General features: G+C 39.2%; 2 long non-coding RNA genes across 3 annotated transcripts in view; one reads left to right on the top strand and one right to left on the bottom strand.

Annotated features, from left to right (window-relative positions):
- Window positions 1-16,276, top strand: part of LOC135239529 (uncharacterized) — a 181,458-nt gene that overhangs the window by 13,343 nt on the left and 151,839 nt on the right. The gene's annotated exons all lie outside the window — the stretch shown is intronic.
- The window catches only part of LOC135239528 (uncharacterized), a 51,184-nt gene continuing 43,856 nt past the window's right edge, over window positions 8,949-16,276 (bottom strand). For both annotated transcript variants that reach the window (XR_010325401.1, XR_010325400.1), the window contains exon 3: window positions 8,949-9,379. This is a non-coding gene — a long non-coding RNA (uncharacterized LOC135239528). The remainder of the gene's footprint in view (window positions 9,380-16,276) is intronic.

The raw sequence follows: 16,276 nt of genomic DNA, 5'->3' as shown, positions 1-16,276 counted from the left end.
TTTTGATCAGTGCTGTGAATTAAAAATAAAAACATGGAGGAAAAAAACAATTAATGTGTTTCTTGGAATAATTAAGTGTTACACCACAGGCTAAAGCTTTTACCAATCTGCCATCATGCCCACAGTTTGAAGAGCATATTGCTTCTTGTTTGTAGCCTATGGTGTTAAGGATTGCATAGTGTTGAAGATGGTTTTACAAGTGGAAGACAGTCTGGAATTGAATCCTGATATTCACAGTGGGCTCCACAGATAAGCAAATCGATCAGATTTGCAATCAGAGCTATTTTGTAAGTATTACTTTGGGACTATTTGATTTAATTGCCTTGATAAAAAATAACGTAAGTATGAACTGATGGCTGGAACTGCACGGCACATGTGGGCTTCAGTGAAATTCATTTGCCAATTAAAATAAAAACCACCTTTCAATTAATTAACTTCTACCATAAATGCTATTTTAAAAAGCCATCATTTTGTAAGAATTAAGAATTTTATCTAACTTATTTTCTTTTATTTATTTTCCCATTGAAAAGATGTTTGTGTTTATGCCATGTCACTATGCCAACATTTTTTTATACCCCAGGGCTTCCAAACTATAATTTCTTGGTATCAGATGTCAAAAATGCCTTAATATTTTTAATTTTTTCTTTATGTTTTTTAATAGCTTGGGTGGAATTGCGGAACTGTTTTTATTTTAGCCATGAAGCAAGTCAAGTGATCATTTACACCATGAGGCATTTTAGTGCTTTGCATTATGAGAAAACATACATCTTGAGACACATCTACAGATTTTATGTTACTTATACAGTGCTACTGTACATTTGTTGTTATTATTCAAGTTCAATAATTTTGGGAAATTAGCTGTGTGTATGTGGAAATTAATGTATACTATAGCCTACTTCCTCTCTGGATCACGATTGCCCAGCAGCAAAGATTAATTACTGTACATTTAAGAAAATCACTGCTGTGAAAAGATAACCAATATCTTACATTTATTTTTCAGCTATCTTTGCAGAAGCATAAAATGTCTTTAAAGGTTATAAAGCATACAAAATAAACACCTGCTTGGCAAAAAAGTTATATTTGTGTAATCAGAGTGCTAGATTTAAAATTTTAAAAAGGAATTGCTGGATATGAGGTTGGAAGCCATAAAACCAATCAACTGTCACTTAGAAGATGAGTGACCGAAAATTTGAGTCGAAAGATCCCCCCAAACCTCACCCCATTTTTTGTGACATATTTAAGCTGCTTTTCACATCAGTGTAGGGGTCAGTTCCACTTTAATACAGTTGATTCTGGAAACGCATTGAAATCCTCATAAAACATTATTTAAATTTTCCCCAGTAATAGTTTTATTGGATTTTATTAATTGAATGTGAATTCATTTCCTGAATCAACGGAATTTAAATGGAATTGACCCCAATTCACGTAATTTCATGTAACCATTCTAAGTAACTGAAAAAATTGCTGTGTTGCCTTTCACAACGTTTTGAATGATGGTCCTTTTTACATTTGCATGAAGATTTGAATTGTACGTGACACAACTTATTTTTATGGTTCAAAAATCCGAAACCCATCACCCGACTGGACTCATTTGGCATTAAAGCAATGGATTTTGAAATCGGAAAGGATGCTGCTGCCTGGCAGTGCTTGGATTCGTTTGCACCACACTGTACATGGGGTCTCGCATTGTGAATGCAGCTTCCATGTGACCCCCTTTTTTTTTTTTTTTTGTTGCACTATTAAATCATACGCATGCGTGAAAATCTGGATATGCACTGTTTAGAGCGAAATTTGTGCATCCGCATGGTTGATGAATGAGACCTCTGCTGTATAAGTGAATCATTTGTAAAATGAAGGCTCAGTGAGCCTTCTTCCAGATAAGAGCAGCCGTCAAGCAAATATATAATTTACGGGAAGTCTGTGTGTAGTGATCGCAAATCGCTACAAATACCAGAGGGGAAAAAAAGCCAATGTTTTCACTCTGTTGGTGTAATGGTCTTACCACTCACTCCTGCCAACCCAGATATGATGTAGGTTTTGTGCTGCAGGGTACATACTAATTGAAAGGCAGAAAGTATTCCACTTGTTTAAGCCGTGGAGCTGGGGGGCCCCGAGACGCACAGATGCGAAACCGATAAGAGTCAGAGAGGCAAGGGCATCCCAAGCCCCATACCCCTCCGAGAATATCAGGAGGCCATGCTGCATGCCTGCTCAGTCTTCACATTTTATAACATCAAGGCAATGCTGGGGGGGTCAGGCTTTTATTGTGTGTTTACATATATATATATATATATATATATTTGTACACACACACACAGACACACACACACAAACAAGCCTGAGCGTACGCGCACACACACACACACACGCACACGCACACATAAACGCACAAACGCAACTCCAAACAAGGCATGTCAGGTCAGCCAGCTATTCACTTGGTATTTGAACATCCACCCTTAAAAAAAAAAAAAAAAAAAAAAAAAAACTTCTGGATACTTTTTGGATTTTATTCCCCTGTACTCGGTTTAGACAATATCCTGGTGATTGTATGCCCCAGGCCCCCAGAATGCTTTGATTCCAAAATTCAAAATTTTTGGTCCTCCTTTACAGAACAAAATTAAATGTATAGTTCATAATATCCCTAGCCTCTATGGTGAGATGTGTAGCACAGCTCATAGGGCAGTCAGCTGCCAAACCCATATATGAATCTTACTGTATGGTGGGGGGTCGGTTCCTCGCGTGACGCTTTCTGACCCTTCCCCCGCTGTAACCCTCTATGGTTTCTGTATAAAGTTTGAAAATACAAATAGGAGGGTGGACTGCTGCTGCTGCTTCTTTTAAAGAGTGGAATCCTCTGCCCCTGTCTTCAGAGAGAGACCCCCTGACTGTTTGGGGTGACTCGGGGCAAGAGTGCGGTTTATTCCAGGTAGTGCAGTGGACAGTGAGCGCACGTGTCCTTCGGTGGGCCGGCCACCACTGTGAAACTCAGGATCAGATTACACAGTGAGGCGTGGAGTCTGCTTTATTTGTGGATGTATTACGTACTGCTCCAGCTCAATATGAAAGAGAGGGCTCTTTAATTCTACTTATCAGATTCATTGCTTTTCCTTTTGAAACTAAGGTCTTTTAGCAAAGTTCACCACAGCCGATGGTGCCAAGCTCAACTTCCACTGTCATTGAATCACTTACAGCGCTTTCCATAGGGTTTCTTTTGTTACAGAGATGGCCTTCTGCAATGGCAAGCTCTAAATGAAATAAGCTGATAATGTAGAGCTCCTTTGCACAGTGGATGTGAACGCTACACAGTGTGGGGAGGCAGTCTCACATCGGCCTCCACAGAGGTGTAGTGTGCACTCGGCTGATACAGTGATTGTTCTATTGTACACTTCTTTTGTGAGGCCATTTAGCTCCAGAATGTTCATCACACATTGGCTAAGGTGGAGAGGTAACAATATATCCAAATTAACTGGCGAATAATCAAATGGCTGGAATGACATACAGAGTCATGCGATCTTGGCAGACTACAGTAAATGCCTTTGGCTTTTGTAAGACATCCTCTACAGCAGTGCATCAACTGTGGGCTAGGTCCTACCATGGGAGGATTTGAGGTTGGTGACAAATAGTGGTGGCACATGGAAAAACGTACATTGCAAACTATATTACTTTACACTGTAATCACATTCTCACTATTAATCACTGCACCTGGCCACATTTTAATGAGGGCTGGATCACGGAAAATGAATTTGTTCCCACAAGCTCATAGTTTGGGAAGCACTGTCGTGCAGCAATCCATAAGTTTACTAGGGCATTATTTTCCTATTTTGTCCAGATGGAAGACCTGCTGAGTTTCATTAGGAAGAAGGAGAAGAAAGACAATATGGCTACTAGAGCACATCAGTGAATTCAGAGACACTATATAATGTAAACAGACATACACACATTATTCATTCCTAATAAACCTAATACATTTTCTAGCCAATTGTTGATGCTTTATTCAAGCTTTAGAAATACAGGAATATCTATATAAAATTAGCAGGAAGCTGAATGGAGGGATTTAAGTTCCAAAATTCTACATTATAATAATGCCCTACAGTGATATTTTAATATTAGAAAATAATATTTCATATACTGTAATGACAGGTCATTCCTATCCAGTGAGAAGAGTTGTATCCAGTAAAAAGTAAATATATTCACATTTATTTTGAACACAGCACAAAAGCTAAACATGTTATTTTATATACCAAATCAGGACTCATTCTGAATACAATTGTATATATTTTTACGCCAAAAAAACTGTAATGCTCGAGTATCGCATCTCATCTGAATAATTGTCTTTTAGGACCATACAGTCCGACTCATCAAGAGCAATCACAATTTAAAGGCTCTGAGGTGTGCAAAAAAGTCTATTCACTGAGCGTATACAAAGGAAAACACACAGCACCTCTTTCAGTACTTTAGTGGCAGTGCTCAAACCTTTTTAGAGGAGATGTTATATCAGTCATTCAGATCCACCGGTCTAAATTAAAGATAAAAATTGATTTTTCTTTCATGTTTTCTCTCCTGATATAATTATTTAATCAGCCAGTCCATTTAAGTGATCTAACATTTTAGCTACATTCCTTCATAAGCAAATTAAAACTGCTGAAGAATGTTCTTGTGCTTGTTTGACTGTTGTTCCGTGGTCTAATCTGTTAGTGAACCAGCTCTGGTGTATACAGCTAATTATCTGACTGAGCCAGGGTAATAGTTAGCAAAAATATATGTGTATACCCACCGGCCCCACAGGACTGGAGTTTCCCATCCCTGGGCTAGTAAATGGTAAATGGACTGCATTTATATAGCGCTTTTATCCAAAGCGCTTTACAATTGATGCCTCTCATTCGCCAGAGCAGTTAAGGGTTAGGGGTTAGGTGTCTTGCTCAAGGACACTTTGACACGCCCAGGGCGGGGTTTGAACCGGCAACCCTCCGACTGCCAGACAATCGGTCTTACCTCCTGAGCTATGTCGCTAGTGTATTGTGCCCGTGCTCTGTTAGATCAACACCACAGAAATCTTCCATTGATGTTCTTGGGAATGAACAATAAAGAATGTACTTAATAAAGAATCCCACAGCTATGTGTAGTGGTCTGGACTCAAGTGGACTTACCTTACCCGATTAGTGACAATGCTGTGTAAAACTTATCTATAAAACTTCTCTTGGATTTTCTGGCTGATTATCATGGAGAAGTGAAGGTTTTAAGCCCAAATTTAGGAAAAAGCATTTATACATAAATTGCAACCATTTGTTTCGTGCAAAAAATAGTATGCGTCATTTTCAAAGGACAATCCATTCCAAGTGTCAGTCCTAATTCATAATGTTTTACTCAAAATACCTCATATTTCCTGTTTGTAACATTCAGTTTCCAGGAGATATGTTCAGTATTTGCCTCCATGGGAACCTTATATGAGAGAATGTCCACGCATGTCCAATGAAATAAGATTTTACTATCCCTTTTGCTATTTAACTTTCTACAAAATAATAGTTTCTAAATGAGATGCCACTCACTGACTTCACCAAGGCTATATATATTGGGCTAAAAGCACTATTTTTCTGTGTCAACATCAAAGTGCAGGCATTTATTTTGCAGACTGGTTATTGTGAATCAATCCTAAGTGATTTCGCACCAGAAGCCTTGCTTTCAGTAGTAGCCAGTGCCTTCACTTCAATTCGTTTTTTTTTTCCCCACATAAAGACGCAGTGAGGAGCACTCTATATAGTTCTGTGGTCCACTTTAAATGTGTTCTGGCCATAAGCTAAAATGCTCTATATAGGGTAAAATATCTTGTTATAAATGCAACTGACATCAATCACAGGACTTTAGAAAAAATGTAATGAACATGTTTTTTGTTTGTTTTTTTTTCAAGTTTCGATGGACTTTTCAGAGTGACCCATTTCTCATTAGTAAGGAAACTGTACTGCTAATACAGTTAACCACTGATTTAATTTTAGGAGTCAAATGGTCTGCATGCATGCATCAGTTGATCTTTGCAATATCTGTAGTTACTCAAGGGTAAAGATAAATCATTTGTGAAGTAGTGTGTGTGTGTGTGCGCGCGTGCATGCGTGCGTGCCTCTGTGTGCCTGCATGCGCGTAAGCCAAATGATAATAGTGGTGCATTTAAGTATTTATATTCACAAGACTCTTCTGTCAAATGAAAAAAAGAAACCTTTAAATTGTTCTTCCAGTAAATGTGCTCACCGGTTTTCCCAGGTTGTCAAACTATTTGAAAATTCAGTGACATTTCAGGCCATCAAAGTCAAACTGCCCTACATTTTTAACATTAAAATTGGCAGCTTCGAAAAAACACACTGGAAAAAAATAAAATTTGTAAGTGGCTGACCCGTGTCATCAAATATAGTGACTATTGTTAACAGAAGTGGCTATAGCAAATGACAGCTCTGGATTCTGAAGCACCTGTTCTTCAAAAAATGATACTCCTCTCATTTCTGTCCCTGTTTCTATTTAGTTGTGTGAAATTCTGGAGTTCTGGGAATAGAAGCTTTTCTTCATCAATGGCAGAGTTCTGTGAATGTTAGTCTGTACATGTACGCGCACGTTATAATGTTAAATATGTAAACACCCTGCCATTCTTTTTTACTGTTGACAGAGAATCTTTGACCTCTTTGATGCATGTAGCAGTGCTGAGGACAGAGTGCTTGTGAAACATTACAGAAAAAAAGAAAAATAAATCTTTACTGAAATATGAAGCGTAGAGTTAATGCTCATAATAATATTGTACTGCAATAGTGGTTATACAATTATACGCTTAAAAAATATATACTTACAAATGTTTTAAATTTTACTGTTACCTCATCTTTTTATCTTCAAGCTATGCTTAAATGTAGCTATGGAAGCATGTTTCCACCACAGGAAAAAAAAAAGTTTTTCTTAATTGCCACTATTTCTCACAATTGTGACTTTATTTCTAGGAATTCTGCCTTTATTTCTTGCAATTCTAACGTGGACAGAGGTAAACTGCAGTGTACCTCTCGTCCGGTTTCACATAACTTTAATTACAAAAGTGGTGCCAACAACACGACCATGCTCCTTCTTAAAAGGAAATACTAGCTAATATCTGAATGAAACACTTCAGGACTGAAGGGAAATGGGCTCATTGGAAACATCCGAAACATATTGCATAAGCCGCTTTGTGGCTAGCTATGCTACGCTACCATCTACAACACGTGCACAAGCTTTAATAAGCATTAGCTATAACACTTAGCTAGCGATCGGTTGCTAGGCAACTCTGCGAGCCACCGCTACATACTGTATTGTCTTTGATATTGTCTGTTAGCTGAATGGGGTGACAAACTTAATATTTTTAGTTTGATCTTCTGACCAGTGTTCTGCGCCCAGAAGTGCTGATTTCAGGCTGGAATCAGCATAGATCCAGCCTGGAGTCACTTGCTATCTGAGTAGCCTGCTTAAAGTATGAAGGTGGACACTCTTCTCTAGCTAGCTAATGCATTTAAGCTTCGTTCACAATCTCTTTCTATACCTGAAAAAGATACCTAGCGCTTGCTATAACATGCAAGTAGGCAATGTGTACCTCAAAGGCTAACTCAATTCAGCCAAGCTAGCACCAGGAACAAGTTAGCCAAGCTGCTCTTCATTTAAAATTGCTCAATGTATCAGCTAACATATAGTTAGAGTTTGCTGCAGCAAACAACTCTGCCTACAACTTCACTACGCGTCATTACTAGAGAGGCTAGTACAGGAAACTTTAAATGAGGAACGCCTCACCTGACTTGTTTCTGGTGCCAGATGTTTGGTTCACTTTCATATTTTAAGTAGGCTACAACCCAGATAGCAAGCGACTCCAGACTGGATCTGAGAATTGCGAGAAAAAAATGCTGAATTTTCTGTGGTGGAAACAGCTTCCATATGTCTTAAATGAGCACGCAAGCAAAAAAAAAAAAAGAAATGACTGTCAGTCTACTTCATGCACACTCCTGTCTGGCTCACCTGTCACACTATGCTGTTACTGGGGGGGAAAAAAAAGAACTATTTTGTGTCAACATCCAAGGTGTCATAGCAAGCAGGTCAGCTTTTCCCAGTCTCTTCCTGATCCAATAAATAACTCTGACCGCAGTTTGCTTTTGCAGTCTTAGAGCGGGGATGAAACGCGAACATGATCCTTGCGGTCTCATCACTGTCACCCTTGCCCTGGCCATGATACCAGCCGTGTAACTGCACGAAAAGTGACGATGGCGGGAATTGAGTGGGATACTTAGATGTGACACGCGAGAGAGCTTTCCTGCAGACAGGGGTGAGGTAAATGGTGGGAAAAGTATAAGAGCAAAATGAGCTTTCGCAGAAGATGGCTAAAGATGACCAGAGAGTGCCCATAGAGCTTGTGTGATAAACGAAAGAGGTGTGCTATTCAGCTGGATGCTGGGTGAAGTGTTGTTGATAATATGGTATGATATTACATTCGGAATGCCTGGAAGTTACCCCAAAAAACTGCCTTGAACAGTTGGGCTATAGTGAAAAATAGGACTAATTGTTAAAGGAACATTGTGATGATTATAATGAATGTTTAATTACATGAGCTTAGGCATACTGTGGCTAAAGCAAGAAACACTGAAAGTAATTTCAGAAAGGAACCTGTTGTCCTCCAGGTAAACCACTCCAAAGTACCGGTTAATGACCCCACCATTCACAGTGCTCATAAACAGGGCATTAACGGCCATATCTAAATATTTGTTTTAGTGTAGGTCTTTTGATTGACCAAGAGTATTTCTGTGTGATGACGGATATTTTTGATTCTTCCAGAAGTTTCTTGAAGTTTATAACAAGGAAACAAAGTTCAAGTAACTTCAAAGCAGCTGTCCCTTTAAAAGTTGTTCATAGGCTTAATCATGGTGGCAGTTTCAGCAATCAGATAAAATACATCAACCACAAGGTTAATTTTAAATAAACAAATACTTTATTGAATAAATAGATAATGACTGCATAACATATTGTACATGTGACTTCTGACAATGAACAATGAAAAATATAAATTGATACAGATACTAAGTCCAGTAAATATAGACCTACTTGTAGCTCTCCTTGGCAAACGTTATTTGGAGACATAATTGTTAAAAAAGCAATTAATGAATTATTATTCACTGTTAAACTGATCAAATTCATACATTTTGATAAAATCAGATAATGCCAATTTTCATTTTGCATCATTCCAAAGAAAACTGGACGTTTCCCCGCTTAAATCAACCATAAGAGGACAGGTGTGAAACGACATCATGCTGTCGGCAGACGGCGTGAAAACTATGCCATCGCCTTCTTCAGCTGGCAAGATTGCTCCCTCCAAGGTTCCTCTTACAGGGGCCCTCACCTGAAAGAGAGGGGTAGAGATTTAGTCAGCGCAGCCGAGAGAGGCAGGCATACACGTTTTAGGGGTCATGTGGGGTTTGCTTTGGTTTGCTGAAAAACGGCTGTCATACGGAGGCAGCTCACTTCAGCAATATTTCACATGAAAACAGTGGTCTGGGTGCCATGATTTGTTCTTAACTTTGCCTTAAAAATAGATGTGGTTGTTACTTGCATATGAGGTGTTTTATTTATACAGTATATGGAAAGATGCATTCCTTCCACTACATTCAACTTGGAGGCATTTCTTACAAGCATATTCCAAAAGCATTAATTCCAGCATCGATGGTGCTTTTGCACCTAAAAACACAATAACCAATATGCATGATAAAAGACATTCTCCATATTTCGTAGTGACCACCAGTAGTGTTCTTTTGGTGATTTGACATTATTTATGAAATTAGTTTATCATGAAATCATTCACCTGAATAATCTATTCAGTAGAGTGCATTACAGTCTGAGCATGTGTATGCATGCCATGGGATTGTGTTTCCTGAAGTGATAGAGACTGATGACAAGAAAGAGGTCATTGTATAAAGCATTTGTGGTAGCTATAAGGTTTGCGTGTTTACAAAAGGACGACTTGCCTATAGCTCTATGAAGGAGAGCTCTGTAGAATAGTTATATAACTAAGTAAATATTATTTTAAATACTATGGTTTTATTATCAAAGCTTACTAACAGTAGGTGAACTGGATAATGTATTTAATTTTTTACCCAGTCCACTAATCAAGCTAATCAAGCCATGTTTTCATCATGGCTTTTTTCCCCATGTGATTGACTTGAAGGAGGGGCATGCATTTGTGCTCTCTAACCATGCCTTTTCACTTTTTCATTCACTTAACTGTCCAATTGAAGTGTCTCTGATAATCTGATTCTGCCTCTACTCCATTGAGTCAATTCTCGTACCTCTGAGATGACCAATGGCGTGCATTTCCTAGCTGCTGTTCCATACAGTGCATAATATTAGCAATGTAGCAGAGAATGCTGCTGGCTTCCATCTGTATAGCATTTTCCATGTTGACTAATGACAATTTCATGGCACAATTGTGGATCAGGTGCATTTGAAATTTAACTCTGCAGTAGCCTGCTCCCAAAATAGACCCTTTGTGAATGGAATTTACATCGGTCGCACCTTTGAAAATGACCTTTTTATCTCTCTAGATAATGTCTGCATCTCTACCTTAGCTTCCACAGTATCTCTCAGGTGGCTTTCATCTGTAAATTGCACAGCTGCACCGATGCAGGGTAAAATCTTAAAAACAGCCCCCCCCCCCCCCCTCGTTTAACCTGAGATATGCATTTAATGACCCACCTCACCCCTGTTAAGGTGTCAGGGACACACTACAATCCATGATAATTCATTTCAGAGTAGCTCATTGAACAGAAATGATCATAATACATCAGAGCTGCTCATAGATGTAATGAATGCCTATATGTCTCTCATCTCTTACCGCTGCATGCACGGGGTGAACAAAGGAAATACATTCCACAGAACAGACAAGGAAACATGACACTGGGCAGACAATGACATGGTGATGATCAGCAGTCAAACTAAATCAAATCCATACCGCACACTTCCTATAGACCACATCACAAATTGAAACTGTACATTTTAAGAAATGTTTATAATTTAATCAGGAAAGTCCCATTGAGATAAGTAATATTGGGCAAGGGAGGCCTGGTCAAGAGACAACACAATGGATGAAATTATCTAAAAAAAGATGACACATTACACTCAGATCAGTAAGGCTTACACAAGAGCTGTAGGGACTGTGACACACCTGCAATGGCATCACTCTCAGTGTATGTAATGATTCACTGCACAAAAATAACTCAACATTTTGGTTGTTACCAAGGGATGCTGTTCTACATGTAAGCATTGCTAAGCATACCCATTCAGCATATGCATTTACAAAACCATGGGTGTTTTTTTAAATATGGGCAATATTTATGCAACATTTCAGCAAAAATGGGTAGATAAGTCAAATGACTTCCATTTCGTGCAACTGGCATCACATTGAGACATTTTTGGTAGTGTTGTCACAGTCTCGATATGACTCACACCCATTTGTACAGCGAACAGCCTTTATCTCTCAGCTCATGTACGTGTTCTGTGCCTCCTCACCTTGCCTGTGTGAAAATGAGCGGCTTGTAGCTCTTTGCCTAAGGAAAAAAACGTCGAAAAATAAAGTGACACAAAAGATTTTCTGAGCTTGCTATGCGAGTCAGCTTGCTATGGATCATGACTTCACATATTGTGACAAATAGTACGGTTTTGTTTTCCTTGTTTTCCTCTCTTGGTGGTGTTTGCACCATCTGGATTCAAAGTTTTAGTTTCAGTTGCATAACTGAAGCAATCTCAGATTGTACTTTTTACATAAACTGTATTGTATTGGAAGTGAAAAAGAAACGATTCACACTTAACTTGTGGGAGAAAGTGTTACGTGAGTCCAACCTTGGAACAGTTATAAATGTTGCTTTACTAATGCTGATCCTTTTCTAAAATTGACAGTGAGTGTCCACAGCAAGCTTCATGGCCTTCTAACACTAATATATTTTAAGCCAGACTAAAAAGATTTCTCAGTGTCAAGTATATATATCATCTTTGGGTCTTTTTGTGGTTTATTAAATGCCACCTTTGTGGAATTATTTCACACTTTATTCTGTACAACCCATGAGCTGAGTGAAGACACAATGAACTCAACTGGCTGGAACTGAAAAGACTGCCTTTAAAAATTAATATTGCGCGCGCGCACACACACACACACACACACACACAGACAAACTTCTCAAGACACAGTAGTCCAGATAGTTATGACTCTGGACCTATTGTAAGCTGAGGTCACACAATGATTCTTTGTGAATCACTGTGTAACATCAGCTTATTTTAGCTCCAGAGTATCCACTGGTGACATCATGCTGCAATGCCAGTGGAGTAATTTATTAATATTTCTTCTGGTATTAAAATAGTAATGCTAAATGATTGTGGACTATGGAGCATGTCCTCTTTCTGCATAATAAGTCTTTGAGACACCATCATTGTGATAATGCAAGTGACCTCTACTCATGTATGATTTTATTAGGATTTTTATTAACTTTCTCAGGGCGATCCATGACTAGAGAGAAACCAATAAGTTACTAATCTTCTTCTGAAGCCAGAAAAACCTGCTCACTCAGTGCATCTTTGAAGATCCACGCGTACATTGACAGAAGGCAGCACAAACCATGGACACTGGCAAGAATGGTCTTGACTTCCACTGGTAGCAGAATTTCCTCTTTTTCAACAATGGACCCAGCAAAAGCAGACCGTTTAAGTTTATCCGAAAACAAGATGAATACCCAGCTCTGGAGAACAAAAGCAGCCAGAGCAAAAACAACAGAGGCCTGCTGGAACCATGCAATATATCTTATATTTGCCTTTGCTTATGGGATAGGTGTGGAGTCAATATTGCACCCGCATTAAGCAACTCTCGAATGCTGGGGCAGGCCTTCCCTTAAAATTAAGCCCTCAACTGTGTTCTCACACAGATGCTTCTTCTGTCAAAGAACATTAAATAATCACAGACTTTTCTTTTTTTTTTTTTGTTAAAAAAGAGGGAGTGTGAAGCAATTTTTTATGTGACAGGCGAGATCAGGCTTCACATCTCTGAATGACCTTGGGCAAATGACTTGACCTACTTTCATTATTTTTTTCCCCATCTAACTCAAAGAAATAAATAAATGGATGAGAGCAGGGCCTTGCTGCTAATCTGCAGGCAAATATGAAATGCAGAATGTGAGTTCTGTTTTCCCCTGTCTAAAGGAAATGCAGAAAAAGGGGTTTGGACATTGAGAAAAATTGACCGAATTCTCTGCTTAGCCTTGTGACCCCTTTCCAGCTTGGTTTTAAAGCACACTTTGGAAGGAGGCAGTACATATCATACTAAATATGAAAACTCTTTCCATGACACTAATTGTATGTCATTACATCATCAGTCAGTTAAACACGAATCCCAGTTGTTGTCTATCTGTCATTAAGTTGCAGATGAGATGGACACAGGATATAAAGGTTGTTGGTTCTCACACATATTTTACCTTTGGTGAATTTTGAATGTTCAAGTGAATAAAACTGACAGCCATTTTTTTGTGAAGTATCATAGCACATAGAACCGTTCAACTTAATGCTTAAATTAATATTCATATTTTAGCAAGCAAATTATTCCCTCTTCCATTCCTCTATCCTTTTTTAATGGTTACTGTATGTAAACACCATGACAACCAAATGTACAGTATATGAACACACACACTAGGTCTTCAGAAACACACCCACACTAGCGCGCACACACAGGCAAACACACAGAGGGAAAGCCACATAAAATTAATGAATGAAAGAATGAATTAATGTACCATTACTACAAATTTCATTCATTAATAAATACAAACAATACTTCTGGGGAAAAAAGGGCAGTACATTAAGGAAGAAATCATAGTGTATGCCTGATAGCATGGACCCTGACCAGTCACTACCTCCCTTTTTGTCTTGCCCTGCTTCTCTCATGTGTGCTGGAGGTTAGCCAAGCACATTCTGAAGACAAACTCAATGTGCGCTCTCTCCAAGCTCACAGGCGAGGCGTCACGGACAGGACGGACAGGGCGGACTGGACATGCGATCGTGCTCCGTTCCTCCACTGGAAACAAAGTGATGTGAATGGGGATGACAGGATGGGGGTCAGCATGGGGGACGGTGTTTGTTCTTTCAGCAGAGTCTTCTCCTTCGCCCTCTGCCCCATGGTGTGACGGTGCGAATGGCGTAATTGTGCTACTTTGTGTGATCGTTATGAGAGGTACAGTTTATGAAGAAACTGAATCCTCACTACACGTTTGACATCCAGATAAAAGACGACCGAAGGTTTAAGCTCCTGCGAGGTTTGAAGTCTCACTTATTTTCTGACAAACTGCAGTTTGAACCAACTGAGCCAAAAGCCAGTTTGTAATCCAATAAATTGTACAATAGTATAATTTTACTACCTGTGTTCGGAAATATAAATATGAAATTCCCCACGATACGATAATTTCATTCAAATGTGAAATGTCCCACTTATCAATGTCGCTTGTGTTTAGCCATTCTGTTCTTGTGAAATATATATTCAGATTTGACATAAAAAATATTAGCTTACAATACTGAACAATATTGGCTCTGGCTTAGATTTCATACACAAATACATTGATGATTAATTTGACAAATGCAGATTATAATTGCACAGGAAAATATACAATACTACTGGTATGCAACTGAGGTATAAAGGGATGCACATACCACATGTGGAACCACAATTAATAGTACTAGTAGTAAGTAGTCCTAGTTCTAATTAGAAAAAAATTATATTGTTCAAAATGGGTCATCTGCTGTACCTACAGCAGAGAATATCATTGATATAAAAATGATTTGACGACTGCACAGGCATCTGCAAATGCAACAAAGACCTTCAAAATATTTCTGTTGTATTCATTTTCGGCATCCACCATCTCAAAACCTCACATTACCCTTGAGGGGGTAGCCTTGGTACATCCTTGGCACACGGGAGTGTTGTCATGGATACCTAGATACATGGAGACACTGTCTGTAAACAGGCAACTGGGAAGGCATCCGTATGGCTAGTGCAGAACCCACCGCTCATCGCTGCCCGGTCGTGACGTGAGCTACAGTCTCCATTACAGATTTCTTTCGTGTCCACTTACTATCGGGAGAAATTCATTAATCTCTTCTGTTCTGTGAATAGCTTTCCTCCCTGGAGGCTAGTAAACAAGCATAATGGGGGATATGAGGCTACGGTAGAATTCGTGTTCACCTGTACGCGCAGCGGTCCCATCCCGATGCCGAGCGGCGTAAAATCGTAATTATACGCGCTTGTGTAATTCAAAACCTAACGTTCGCCATGGTTCCAGGAACAGGCCGTTAACACGTCAGGCTTTGTTCGCATAACAACAGTCGCCATGGATGAAGAGCCCCCTTGGCACACCTTGGCTGAGAACGACGGCCTCCCAACGCATTAATATTAAGTCAGGTTTGCGGAGTTTAAAAGAGAGGAATCTTAAATACGCGCCCGAGATGTACGGCCGCTTTTGCCACCCACGGGGGCGCAAATGCACCTTCAGCGGCTCGTCTTATAATGGTCCTTTTCATTAGCTCGCATCAATTATTTACCGCAAGCTCCTTCTACCTCCCACATCGCTATAATGCCTTCTCCACACTTTATGAACTCCTCACTCTCCTTTTCATGCCTGAAATTAGCGCAGATGCGCCATTTGCATGTACGTGCTTGATCCACGCGGCCCACCTTTGCCGACGTTTCTTGAAACTACACTGGGCGGATCTAGTCACATGGTGACCTCAGAAAATCAGCTCATGAAATCAAGTTTTCTCAACAACAAAACAAATCTTAGCTAAGGCTGCCCTTGAGATTATGTTCAAATTAAGAAATAATTGGGTTTAACTGATCTGGCACATGTACATCGGCCTACTTGAAATAAAAATGCAATTCTATAACACTCTTTATGGTGAGTGTTAAGTAAGGTCTTCCACCATAGTGCAGATAGAAAAGACATATTTCCCTTTACTGCCAGCCTCCTCCCGCCTGTAGAACGGTCTCAAAATAACACAAAAGCAATTGAAACACATTTTCCATGGAGATCTTTGCTTAATATATGTATATATGCACATACATATACATATATAAAATATAGCAGTGCTCAAGAATGCTTTTCTGATGGTCCTTATACAGGTTGCCCAGCCCTTTGATTTGCACTTAAGTAGAAGCGCGGTCTTTTTGATCTTAAATAATCAAAGGAATAATAATGAAAATAAATATTAATTAAACATA

Source organism: Anguilla rostrata, chromosome 14, assembly GCF_018555375.3.
Source record: "Anguilla rostrata isolate EN2019 chromosome 14, ASM1855537v3, whole genome shotgun sequence".
Taxonomy (NCBI): Eukaryota; Metazoa; Chordata; class Actinopteri; order Anguilliformes; family Anguillidae; genus Anguilla; species Anguilla rostrata.
Note: the sequence above shows the minus strand (reverse complement) of the source record. Positions and strands in the feature narration are given on the sequence as shown.